We start from the raw sequence: 12,869 nt of genomic DNA on the forward strand, positions 1-12,869 counted from the left end.
AAGGACTGGAGCGGCGTGGTACTGTTTGTATGTTTTTATCAGCTGTCTGAGTCTCATTCCCACGGCACCTATTCACTGCAGAGCATCCGCTACTGAAGGACATGCGATGCCATGCTTTCTCCAAAGCTGACGCAAGAAACAAACCCATCTACATCACTTTAATTTTGAATGGAACCACTTTTTAGTCAATTTCTTGAAGCTATTTTCGGCCCATTATATATGATACAGATTTATATACAGTAGCCGGAAGTAGTTTGGCTCATTTGGTTTGTTTAGTATTGAAGGCAGATATGAGGAAACCAGGCTTACAATTTTTTCTATAAAAGATTTCTATTAAAATTCTATTAAAATTACTTGAGAAGATGTGTACTTTATGGAGACTATATCCAAAAAATGCCGCTTCAAAATACTCGCCGCTATACTGTAGCATACAATGTCAAAGAAGACAGGATAGTGCCATGGGCACTTTTTGGTGCATTTTAGCAAAAGAAGGTGAAAAAGGCATCACACATTCCCAACGTAAAATGTCCATAACATTGTATTATTGCAGTGTTGCTTTGTAGAAGCCACTGCGTTTGTCAAATGCACAACGTCCAAAAACATTGCAGTACTCACGTCGAAGAAAGCAATGGGCATGAAACAAAAATGGCATTACCATATCATAAATTTAAAAATGCAGTTTATTGTAACGCTCTACGTCTCACGAGCCTGCACGTTGTACAGCAGAAAGTCGTTCTTGCTTGTCCTATGTGGCTTCGACGGAAACACTTCCGCGGACCAGGTCAGAATACTGCGGCAAAGCCGAGTCAATAAATGGGGTAAAGTAGAGCGAGTGCACGCCTACCTTTAACTGCGCCTCATTAAAAGGCCTCTTGTAATTCTTCTTTACACGCGATGAGCGCGTTGGGTTGGTCGTTGAGCTGGACTTCAGAAGTCGCCGCCCCTCCGCCGCTCTCCGACTGCTGCATGGCAACAGATGTAACCGCGGCGCTCGGTGCCTTTGATCTCAACTGCGGTGCCTTTGATCTCGAACGTCTCGGCGCTCAGCCTTCCATGGCGTCACGCCTCTGCTTTCCACCTTCTGCAAAAAGCAGCGTCTCCGAACCTCAAAGCTGACACACGCTACTGTTCTAGCGCACAATGTGCTGCATAGTGTTACCTAGCAAACCCGTGATGTATTCCTGAAGCGAAAAATGACGTCCACACTTGCGACAGACTGCACTAGGGGCCAAAACAGCTGATATGACGTCATGGTTTCCGCTTACGCACGAGCGCTGTGCGTGAGCATTGGTTGATGCAAGAATTCGTTATAAAAAAATCATAGAGATGGTCTGAATGCAACGAAACGCGCAGGAGTCGTGGAATAGATGGTTAGGTTTGTGCAGAGCGCTCGTGTTTTATATATGATTGGCGCAAAGATCATCTCTGTTCGGTGGTCTTTGAGTGCCCTCTCTTTGGTCTGGAATTGTGATGCACACATGTACTGCTTCGAAAACAGTACCAAAGTAAAGTATACTATCTGTCTAAAAATAAGCACACTGTAGCATCATTTTAAAAGGTTAAAAATGAATATATAACATCTCGGCATATAATATAAATATAAAAAGTCTATACTTGTTTAAAAACTAAATAAAGCAAATTTTTGGACACTTAATTGCATCGTTATTTGCAATTCAAAGCACAAATCTAAATTTAAGCTACTTAAAATGAACTTTAAAATAAATTGTAATTAAATTAATTATAAATAATAAAGAATGTATTTATTATTATTGTTTATAAATAATTTAATTACTATATATATATATATATATATATATATAAAATTATAATTAAATTATATAATTAAATTAATTATAAATAATAAACAATGTATTTATTATTATTTATAAATAATTACTATATATATATATATATATATATATATATATATATATATATATATTGTAAATAAACAATTTATTAATAAAATTACAGTAAAGAAAAAGATTATATATATATGTGTGTGTGTGTTCATTTATTTATTTTCACTTTATCTGAGGTAGTAAACAAGATGGAGAAATTCCTATTCACTACTTTAATTACCTGCCCTCCTTAAACTGTAATCATCTTGAGCTGACCAGGCTCCCATTGAGCGGATTTGAGAGGGCAGGCAAGTCATGGGGATCAGAAAATGTGAAATTTACTTATAATCCTCCAGAGGAAAAAAGGGGGAGAGAGAGTTAGTCCTAGCTACCTTTAAGGAACATAGACTGCAGAAGTAGACAGAAGAGCTTTGGTGTAGTTAGAGCAGTCATAGTGAACTCTAAACGCTCTTCTAAATTAAGTAATTATGGCCCAGGCCACAAGCGGGCATATGAGTGCCAACATGGAGATTTCCGACGGAGCTGCTCATCCACAGTGCGCATAGGGTCGCAGGCATGGAGATGGAAGATCGGAGAACCGGGAGGAAGAGGAGGAGGAAGATGAGATCGAACTGGCCGGAAGAGGTAGATGAGGATATCGACATTGTAGATGATGGAGGAGAGCACAATGCAATGCCTCAACAGACGTGATTATCCATAAAACAGAGGAGAAGGATATTATGGAAGATGAAGTGACTGGTTGGCCAAGAAAGAGTAGTTCTGCAAAATGAGAGTAAATGCTGGAGAGATGGAGAAAGAAGAAGAAAAGAAGAAGTGGACATAACCGCCAAACTACCAACGGCTGAACTACAGGTGACAGATGAACTGGCAACGACAACACAAACACAAGTGCCAGAACTTCCAAACAAAGCTGAAGAGCTTTAGAGGAACGTTAAAAGAACCGAGCATGGATCGAGTGAGATCACAGGCTGGAAACATTGTACGAAGACGAAAGGAAAGCGATTTAAACACAAATGCAACCTTGACGGAGACGCAGGAACGCTACGAGCGGCTCCTGTCTGAGGTAAGAAAGTTTACCTGTAGCCTCCCAGAAAATAAAAAGCAAGTCCAGAGAAGATCAAACTGAGCAAGTAAAGAGCGCACGTGCTTTTGCAAGAAGAGGAGGTGAAGGTGGAAAGCCGGGTTGATGAGGATGTAAAAACGATGTAGATGAAGAGCCACGGACGGTTTCTACCAGTGAAGGAGAATCTATGCACTTTCAGAGTCTTGGGGAAGAGGAAGCAACAGCAACATCTAATGACGTTAGTCAAGAAACAGTCTACAACCGAGGTGCCTTTAGTGGAGGACTGTGCAGCAGTCGGAGAGCCAATGTGCAATGATGCCTTCGAGACAAATAGTGCTGAAAAGACCACTTACAGTCCACCTGAAGAAAGGTCGCTTGACCAGATTGCAACAGAGCAACCATCAGCTGATATAATTGGTGGAAACATAGGGAGATGGTCCAGAATTCAGACTGAATCAGGTGGAAAAGAGTTGTGCTAGAACATGAAAGACTAGAGCGGATTGAACAGGTAGTCAATCTGGAGAACCGCGAGAAAGAACAGTAGCAGATACTGAAGAAGAAGCTATTGTCAATGGACCAGAGAGGAGCTGATAAAGGAGTAGAAGGCATTGATAATGTTCAAGAAGATGCTCAAGTTGTTGTAGAGATTACAGAAGAGCGGGTCAAGCAAGGAGGAGCTTCCTATAAAGAAGGGAAGCTGCACAAAGGCAGAACAGCCACTTGATGATCCTGAGGTTGTAGAAGAGGGAGAGAGCAAGAAGCAGGAACAGCTGGGCAATAGCAAGTGGGAGGTCGCGGGAGGAGGCGATGCAAAGAAACAGCCGAAACAAGAAGCGCCAGCACCTATAGAGGAGGGGGTGGGGAACTGGCTGAAGAGCTCAAGGCTGTCATTGAAGATGAGCCCAGGAGGAAAGCCCAGGGAGGGCGTAAAGTCACCATACCTGCCTGGTTGAAGGCCAGCGGAGAGCTCGGATGCCCATCTCCAAGAGCCGCCCAAGCCCTCGGCTGTCGGGTCAGGAACGTGAGCGGGGTCAGCGAAGGAGAGGTGAATATCAAGGCCAAAGTTCAAGAGGTCATCACGGCGAATGGGTGCCCTGGGAAGCCAGCTGCCGTAGTTGAACAGGAAGAGGAAAAACCCGGAAAATACGGCAACGATGGAGAGTCCGGCTCAACAGGAAGGCAATCCATGACATGCAGGTCTCCCTCTATGTGAAGGTACCTTCTGTCGTTAATAGATGATGCCCAAGATTTATCTGTGTGATGAAGTATTAGTTTATGAGATAGAGACAGAGAGAACAGGCCAAAACTGTAGGACTGCTAAGGCAGTATGCGGTCTGAAAAGTGTAAGAGAAGCAGACATTTTAAGCTTGTTTGAAGGTTTGGGGTCAATGAGAGGCACTTATAATGTTACAAAAATGTTCAAATAAATGCTTCTTTTGAACTTTCTATTCATCAAAGAATCCTGAAACATAAAATGCATCACAGTTTGCAAAAAATATGAATCAATCATTTATGATGCCAAAAAGTGTATGTTTGATCACGGAAATTCATTTTATGATATATACACTTGTTATATAAACATGTTACATTGTTATTTTAGATCAATATTTCACACTTTTCTCTTTTTTCAAATCAAATACACTACCACTTGGAGTTTATTGTAGTGTCAGTAGCCTATTTTTACTGTCAACTAAAACCACTTGATAAAATTATTATTAAATAATTAAATAATTATTGAATACGTATCAATTAATAATTCATTGTTTTAATATTGTTATTATGAATAATAATAATAAAAATAAAATGTAAATGACGGATCCCTTTTAATTGTTTAAAATAATAAAAAATATTGATACTATAATAGTATATAAATAATAGGAATGCAATAAATGCCGGTGGAAATGTTAGCTGTGGTACATTTTACGAGGATGTTACAATCATATAAGCTGTCAAAAGGCAAGCAAAATTCAGTTATTTGTAGAAGTGCCGACAGAATAATGCAGTCTTATTTTAGGTCTCGTTAGCAACATTAGCGCACAGTTTGCTACAATGACAGCATGTCCTTCTGCTCAGCAGATGGTGTTACTATCACTAACTCTAATTGCATTAGTGTCTTTGCTCTACTGGGCAGTTGGTCTGTCATCCCGCTTCTAGAAAACCAGGCTGTAAGTTGGTTAAGCTGGTTATTGTTGCTGGTGCATTAACTTGATGACAGTATTACAGGGTGACCTGCCAAAACCAGCATGAAAGTGACCAACAAAATACATCAAACGCGGCACTAATGCACTTCAACTGACCTTTAGAGCTAAAAATCAAGTTTGTTTTCAATGATAAGTTGCGAGGTGTTTTAATTAATGGTTCATATGGCATGCACTACTGAAGCACAGGAGGCTTAAGGTTCAAGTCAACGTCTAAAGTCATAAATCCCACCCTGTGTGTTGTGATGTTCTGTATGAACGGTCGCTGCTGCTGATATAATGCACTTAGTTAATTGAGATTATTCTCGCTGTTGTTGAGCTGATGGATTGATTGGTGAGCTAAAAATGAATCTGACACAACCCACTGCGCTCCTTTCTTTATTGAGTAGAAAATACCAAAAGTATCGTCTCAACAAACATTAGAGACTGGCTTCAGGTATATTATAGTGCAAAACAGATGTATGCTTATTTATTTACAGTACCCTTTTATTTATTTAAATGTAACTATGAGCGTGGTCCTAAATCAGTAATATTAATCGAGAATCTTTTCAGCTGTTATAACATTATACATAAACAAGTGCGTTAGATTGTTTTTATAATTGCACATTCAGGTGTCAAACCTTCTCTTCCCTAAAACTACAGCAATAGTTTGTTTTATTTATTTGTATTTTATTTATTTGCTTAAATCGTGTATATATGAGTTCATTTCCACTTAATTTAATTTTACTGAGCACAGTCACCATGGTAACTCAAGCAAAAAACTAAAGCAAGAGATTTGTATATTTATATTTTTTTCCTAAAAAGCTAAATGTCTTTGTATAAAATTATAGATATTTTTTTATATATATATTGTTTTAAATGTATTTCATTTTATTTGTTGTCTCCGATAGCAGACCAACACTAAAAGTATTTTTTAAATATATATATATATGTATATATATATATATATATATATATATATATATATATATATATATATATATATATATATATATATATAATCAATAAATCACTAGTAGTAATAATAGGTTATTTTATACTTTATTTTAAATGTATTGGGTATACTTTGTCGTTCTTAGTTTTATTTCTTTATTTATCAGTTAGTACAGTTTTTTAGACTTGTTTGAAACATTCAGAAGAAAGCTCTCACTGCTAAATTCTTGTCGTATGAAGGAGGCTGAGCCATGGGACGTTAAGCCTGGTAAAAATGCCCTTAAATCCCACCCGTATGTTTCTGCAGAGCGATTCCGTAACAAAGATGGCCTTTGTGCGCGTTTCAACTCCCCACAGCCTCACTCTTCGTTTCGATCCCCAACAAATCAAAACAAGCGTCATTTTGTGTCTCATTATTGCTTATTATTGAGTTTATTGTAGTAGTTTTTTGGGGTGTGGAGGGATGGAGGCATCATGCGCTGACAGTCTTCTAATCTAAAGATGCACCCGTGCACGTCTTTATTGACTCGAGTGATGTGTTTTTGCCTCTGCTCATATATTTGGGCGTGAATAAAGTGCGTGGAAGTGAATAGTGTAGTGGGTTAATCGTGTCCCAGCATTCCTCCACACATTAATCTGATTAACGTGTTTGTTGGTCGGAGGGCATCGGCGCTTTTGAGCGTTTGTTTTGTTCTCCGTTCAAAAATGCTTCCCCCGAATGTGCAAAACTCGGTTGCTAAGGTGCTCTGGTACGGTTGCTAGGCTGCCCCACAGTGCAGTTAATGCTACAACTGAATGCATGTAATTGTTGTGCCATTACAGGCATGCTTATATTCAAATGCGCAGGTTTTGTAGTCTGAACTTTATATTTATGAACTGCCACACGCTTTCACATGACCTGATTAACATCAGAACCCCTTAAAGATGAAGCTCTGCCCTCTGCTGGTGTTGTGTTGGTCTCAACAAAGCCTCTATTAACCTGTTCATATGGGCAGATTATCTTCCAGACTCTGAATACAGCAGCACAGCAATAAATCAATCCAAAAAAACCAAACAAAACACAGAAGCAGACACATATACAATGCAAACCAATGCAATTACCCTTCGTGTGCATGTAGTTGCAGTTGAATGCATGCAGTTTATTACTGGATTATCGCTCTGGAAATCACAATAGAGACATAGACATTTTTTACAATGTTGATCTGTAAAAATCCTTTCGCAACAAACGTCTCATGAACGGCGTCTCTATTGCTCGTAACAATGAACAAACGTCTCAGTGTCTGGTCCTGAGCGTTTGACTGCTTTTTCCACCCACAGAAGATGAAGACAGGCTCTTACCAAATTAAATCAGCCATTCCGGCTGCACAAAGAAACAAGCAAAAGACATTTTTATGCATGCAGAGAAAGCATTCGAGAAGCTGATTTGATTTGTGAGACATGTGAAAGCAGTCTATCTGCAGCGGTTTTTCACGATGGCTTGGTTTGACGTAGCAGCTAAGAAACTGGGCTTTCCTAGCATTGAGCTGTTCGTGAAGGTAAGATGTTCTCACGCTGAACCTTTGAGGAAATAACGACCTTTTATGAATAGGAGACGGCGATATTTACTAGCCTCAAACATTGCGGAAAGGATTCTTAACTGCTGTGCTCCGAATAAGCGTCTTACGATGTTTGCCAGTCTAAGCTCCTTAATGGTTTTTCATAATATATTGCGTGGTTTAATCATTTACTCATCATCGAGTTGTTTCTAAACAGGTATGAGTTTCTTCAGAGATGTTTTGAAGAATGCATGTAACCAAAAAGTTCATGGTTGACTTATAGTATGGAAGTCGATGGCTGCATCGACAAAAGAAGAGCATTTGAAGAATAACGGTACCCATTGATGTAGGGAAAATACTCTACCATCAATAAAAGACGATATTTAAAAAAATATTTACAACCTAAGCCATTTAGTACACATAGTATGGAACAAATACCATCAACAAAAGAAGATATTTTCTGAAAAATATCGGTATCCAAATTACAGTATCATCGATTTCCAAATACAAACTAAATATGATATTTTCAAGAATGCTGGTAACCTAATAGTTGGTGGTAGCCATTGACTTCCATAGCTTAGAGAAATAAGTCAAAATATGCATCAGTTAGTTGACGGTAGCCATTTAAAGCCATTTAAGTCAGCGGCTACCGTCGACTGTTTCCCTAACAACATTCTTCAAAATATCTTCTTTTGAGCTTAACAAAAAAAAAAAAAGGAAAGAAAGAAATGACTAACCTTTTTCATCATTTAATTTATGTGGAACGAGGGACGAGGGATAAAAAAAGAAGCTTGTTAGGATTTTGGAGAACATAACCACACAAAAGTGACTGCTTTAGCCAAATGTGAACCATTGCATATTTATTTCACTTACAGTAACATAAGTAGTTTAAATATATATCATAATATGTCAGGTTTTTTAATTCTGCTGAGCACAAAGATATTTAGAAGAAAGGGTCACCATTGATTTATATATTCAATATATATATTATATATATATATATATATATATATATATATATATATATTTATTACTATTGAAGTCAATGGTGACTCGAAAAACAGCCTGGTTACAAACAAAGAAATTCATACAGGCTTGGAAATACTTGAAAGTAACTATTCCTTTAACTGTTTGATTCAAAATAAAAATAGAGAGAAAAACAAAGAACATTTAAGTAATTTATATTTTTAACTTTCCTTAAAATCCTGGTCTCATCATCCAGGGTCTTCATGCATTAGAAAATAAAACCAAGCGCTCGCTCGGAGCCCGCTGTGCTCGCCTGTACTGAAAGGAATGATGGGATAATGTGTGTGTCTCAGGCCGGCAGCGACGGGAGAGCATCGGGAACTGTCCGTTCTCTCAGAGACTCTTCATGATCCTCTGGCTGAAAGGAGTCATCTTCAACGTCACCACTGTGGACCTCAAGAGGTGAAGCACAGAATACACACAACTCCATCACATTCATGGACTGATAAAATGTATTAAATGCAATATACAGTCACTTTAGAAGAGATGCATAAATAGAAATGCAGCACAGTTGCGATTACTATTACAGTGTTTATTAGTGTTCGTATTCATATTTAGAATGAGCTTTTATTTTTGAAAATTTCATTTTATTTTTCGAATTTTAACATTTTATTGTTCTTGTTCAATTTTTTGATTTAGGTCATTAATTTATATTTTATTTTATATATTAAGCATTTTTATCTGCTCTTATTTGTGTGTGTGTGTATAATTTTAGTATTTCAAAAAACAGTTTCCACTTTTTTTCATCTAATATTTATATTCATATATATATATTTATATTTTTATTAATTTAATTTTTAATTTTCAATTCATGAAAATTCTTTTTAATAGTTTAGTTCAGCGGTTCCCAAACTTTTCAATATGAAGAGAAATGCTGCATTATCCAGCTACATCATTACGTGAAAAACGCATAAATGATTTGAAAATATTTGTTATATATTTTTAAGCATACTTTATTAACAAATAAAACAAAAATGTGGAAACAAAAAATGAAATGTGCTTCAGCGGCTTTTATTTTTTTTTTAATCTTTTCCCGCAGAAAGCCGGCGGATCTTCAGGATCTCGCCTCAAGGACCAACCCTCCGTTCATGACCTTCAACGGAGAGTGCTGGTGGATGTCAACAAGATCGAAGAGTTTCTCGAGGAGCGACTGGTCCCACCAGCGTACTTTATTTAGCTTCACCTGACGCTGACTCAGATCCTTTTATAACTGCACACTGTTCATCCCAACATTAATAGGCATTAGTAAGCGGCTTATAAATGCCTTGTTATTAGAGTATCTATTACGAAGGAGATTTATTTTCCAAACAGAAATAAAGAGTTCATTCCAAACAGTTTATTCTTTTTTTTTTTCAACTTGAGAAAAAAAACGAACTCAGAAGAGTTGTGTTTGTTTAGTTTTTCTGTTTTAAAGATAACTGAGCCTTTATCATGCATTTATTAAAACTATTATTAAAGCTATTATCTTATGTCTAAATAATACGATCTATTAATGCGCGTCACGCTCACAACTCGTAAACAGCCGGTTTGTAAATAATGCAATACTTCATTTAGGACGTGATAAACGGATAAAGTATGAATTAATAAACATTGTAGATATGCTCATAAATAAACAACAGCTGTCTTTACTGTATAAACCGCTTACTAATGCTGGGACAATGCTTTATAAAGGATGAATTCACTTAACTAATGATAGCGTGCAGTTATTATATAGTGTTACCTAAACAGCTTCAAACTGAACCCTGGTGTATTTTTTAAGATACCCAAAGTTGGCAGCGAAGCATCCAGAATCCAACACAGCGGGATAGATGTATTTGCCAAGTTTTCTGCCTACATCAAGAACCCCGTAAAGAAACTAACGAGGTGAGTTTAGTTGGTTTTATTTGGCAGAAGTGAAATGCTGCCCTCTTCTTCTGTGATTGTGCTTTGATCCGGCGTCTGGCAGGTCTGGAGAAAGCTCTTCTGAAGTCTCTGAAGAGGTTGGATGAGTATTTGCAGACGCCGCTGACCGATGAAATAGATGCCAACGGCGTGGATGATCCCGGCGTGTCCAGACGCAGTTTTCTGGATGGACCTGACCTCACGCTGGCTTCGACTGCAACCTGCTGCCCAAACTACACATCATCAAGGTTTCCTTTCGCTCGTTCTATGACTTTTCATAATCATTTCGCTCTCTCTGTATATATCTATACATATATAATTGCACACATTTTTACTCAGCATACACTGGATTTCCAGTTTCACAACCTCCATACTCTTCCTTGCAGATCGTTGCCAAGAAGTACAGGAGTTTTGAGATTCCTGCTGACTTGACCGGGTTTGGCGATATATGAACAACGCCTACAAGAGAGGAGTTCATGAACACCTGCCCTGCTGAGCGAGAGATCGAGTTCGCCTACCTGGACGTCGCCAAAAAGATCAAATAGTTCAGGATGATGAGACAAGTAGTGCTAGTGTGTGTGTGCATTGGCGTCTGTGGTTTATGGGGACACCAATTAGTTTAATCACGTGGGTATTACATTCTGAAGGTGGTTTATGAGGACACCGCCAATTTAAATGGCGTTTTTGAAAGTTTCCTGCAGATTTTACAGTATAAAAACCATTACGCCTTTGGAGAGTCCCCATAAAACACTGTGTGTGTGTGTGTGTGTGTGTGTGTGTGTGTGTGTGCGCTCACTGGTGGAGCTGCACTATGCTACATTGATCACAAATCAGTAGACTGGCATACGTTTTCCTTCAATCAATGGCGGGACCAGGAAAATAGTTTAAGACCAGACACAGAGATAAAATCCTCTTTAACGATCAATCTGTCTTCATATATTACACAGACAGACATGATATTCACCAAGGCCTTGACCAAATCCCAATCACCTTTAAGCCACGGATCTCTACATTATCTCTGGATTTTTCCTTCTGTTTTCTGCATGAGTTTTTACGCACGCTTCTGGTCAGGCCAGCGTATTTTCACATACATTTTCTATTCGCGTTTTGTATTTAAAGAAATCACGTTTATTTTACAATCTCACCGTACGTGTTTAATGAATCTCTCCTTTTGTATCATCACGCGAGGCTATTACCCACACGTTTGCTAATTACGTTACCGATGGCCACGGATTCGTCTTTCCGATGGTTTCTTCCTTCCTCTTTGATTTTTGATGTTTTGTAATCGATGCGCCAAACCTGTGAAAGCACGCTATTTATGTAACCTTGCGCGAACGCCTTATGAAGCTCTGGGCGAGGAGACTTTAAATAAACCAATCAGAATTCATCATTAAGCCTCAATGGTTTTTAATTTCCTCCCCGTGTGATGAACGAGCGCCGCGTGAAGATACGAGCGAAATGACTCGTTGTCTGGTCTTCTGTCGGGTCTCGATGGCGTCGCCTGCCGGCGGCAACTATTTGAGCAATCAGATCGATTTCGACGGCGTAATATCAACAGCTTTGTCTTTCCAGTCGACTTCGTCCGCCATAGTGACCTCTGCCTTCGAGCTCACTCTTTAAACACTTTGCAATGACCACCGAGAGAGATATCCGTAGAAAAATAAAGTTCTCTTTATTATCACAGTATTTTTTGCATGCTTTCTCGCTTTATTGGGGCTTGCAACAACGAAGAGTGTTGTAGGTGAAAGGTTAAGAGCATTTCGTGCACAAAGTCAAAGGTACACACGTCACAGAGGTCAGAGGGGTCAGTCGTGTTATTGACGGTCCTTTGGGAAGAGTTTAAGCATCTCTGTTTGAGAACAGGATTTGTTGCTTGGTGAAACGAGGGGAGAGAAATGGGAAGCTCGTCTCAGTTCTGAGAGCAGTACTTCCAGAAGCACACTGTTTTGGAGAAAGATAAACAGTTTATTTCATTGCTTTTATCACGTTTTTTTGTTATACAGAGCGCTTGGTTTGCGTCATACCTCGCTTGTTGGTTTTCTTAGCTGACGGAAGAGACTTTTTATAGGCTTTTCCGTTGAGCTTGGGATCCATTTGATCAGTGCTGGCCTTCGGTGAAATCCCACCACCGTCTATAGTGGTCGCTGTGGTAGATTTCAGGTTTCATCTCCGTGACTGTCTGCAGGTTTTATAGCATATAAAATTTATAGCATAAATCACCAATTAAATTAAATTAAATAAATAAATAAATAAATAATTAAATAATATATATATATATATATATATATATATATATATATATATATATATATATATATAAATATATTTATTTTTGTATCTGAGCGTGTATTTTATACCATTTTGTTCTTCT

General features: G+C 38.3%; 1 pseudogene; it reads left to right on the forward strand.

The window, feature by feature from the left end:
• The first annotated feature begins 7,297 nt into the window (after positions 1 to 7,297).
• Positions 7,298 to 11,970, forward strand: LOC122347298 (annotated as a pseudogene).
• The last annotated feature ends 899 nt before the right edge of the window (positions 11,971 to 12,869 follow it).

This window comes from Puntigrus tetrazona, chromosome 1 (assembly GCF_018831695.1).
Source record: "Puntigrus tetrazona isolate hp1 chromosome 1, ASM1883169v1, whole genome shotgun sequence".
NCBI classification, from domain to species: domain Eukaryota; kingdom Metazoa; phylum Chordata; class Actinopteri; order Cypriniformes; family Cyprinidae; genus Puntigrus; species Puntigrus tetrazona.